We start from the raw sequence: 1,616 nt of genomic DNA, 5'->3' as shown, positions 1-1,616 counted from the left end.
TTCAATGTAAATATGTATTCAGTTTGTGACTTAGAGTCATCCGGATCAGTGTCGAAGCTAGCATCGACGTAACCATTTACAACGAGCTCTTCGTCACCTCCATAAACGAGAAATATATCCTTGGTCCTTTTCAGGTACTTCAGGATGTTCTTGACAGCTATCCAGTTATCCACTCCTGGATTACTTTGGTACCTCCCTGCCAAACTTCTGGCAAGGCACACATTAGTTCGGGTACACAGCATAGCATACATGATAGAACCTATGGCTGAGCCATAGGGAATGAATTTCATTTTCTCTCTATCTTCTGCAGCGGTCGGGCTTTGAGTCTGACTCAATTTCACACCTTTTAACACAGGCAAGAACCCTTTCTTTGACTGATCCATTTTGAACTTCTTCAAAAGTTTATCAAGGTATGTGCTTTGTGAAAGTCCTATTAAGCGTCTCGATCTATCCCTATTGATCTTGATGCACAATATATAAGCAGCTTCACTGAGGTCTTTCATTGAAAAATTCTTATTCAAGTATCCTTTTATGCTATCCAGAAATTCTATATCATTTCCAATCAACAATATGTCATCCACATATAATATCAAAAATGCTACAAAGCTCCCACTCACTTTCTTGTAAATACAGGCTTCACCATAAGTCTGTATAAAACCATATGCTTTGATCACCTCATCAAAGTATATATTCCAACTCTGAGATGCTTGCACCAGTCCATAGATGGATCGCTGGAGCTTGCACACTTTGTTAGCACCTTTAGGATCGACAAAACCTTCTGGTTGCATCATATACAACTCTTCTTCAAGAAATCCATTAAGGAATGCAGTTTTGACGTCCATTTGCCATATTTCATTATTATAAAATATGGCAATTGCTAACATGATTAGGACTGACTTAAGCATCACTACGGGTGAGAAGGTCTCATCGTAGTCAACCTTGAACTTGTCGAAAACCTTTCGCGACAAGTCGAGCTTTGTAGATGGTGACATTACCATCAGCGTTTGTCTTCTTCTTGAAGATCCATTTATTTTCAATGGCTTGCCGATCATCGGGCAAGTCCACCAAAGTCCATACTTTGTTCTCATACATGGATCATGAAGGAAATATGCCATAGAGGCAATAATAAAGTAATTATTTATTTCCTTATATCCTGATAAATGTTTATTATTCATGCTAGAATTGTATTAACCGGAAACATAATACTTGTGTGAATACATAGACAAACAGAGTGTCACTAGTATGCCTCTACTTGACTAGCTCGTTGATCAAAGATGGTTATGTTTCCTAGCCATTGACATGAGTTGTCATTTGATTAACGGGATCACATTATTAGGAGAATGATGTGATTGACTTGACCCATTCCGTTAGCTTAGCACTCGATCGTTTAGTATGTTGCTATTGCTTTCTTCATGACTTATACATGTTCCTATGACTATGAGATTATGCAACTCCCGTTTACCGGAGGAACACTTTGTGTGCTACCAAACGTCACAACGTAACTGGGTGATTATAAAGGTGCTCTACAGGTGTCTCCGAAGGTACTTGTTGGGTTGGCGTATTTCGAGATTAGGATTTGTCACTCCGATTGTCGGAGAGGTATCTCTGGGCCCTCT

Source organism: Aegilops tauschii, chromosome 3 (assembly GCF_002575655.3).
Source record: "Aegilops tauschii subsp. strangulata cultivar AL8/78 chromosome 3, Aet v6.0, whole genome shotgun sequence".
NCBI classification, from domain to species: Eukaryota; Viridiplantae; Streptophyta; class Magnoliopsida; order Poales; family Poaceae; genus Aegilops; species Aegilops tauschii.
Note: the sequence above shows the minus strand (reverse complement) of the source record.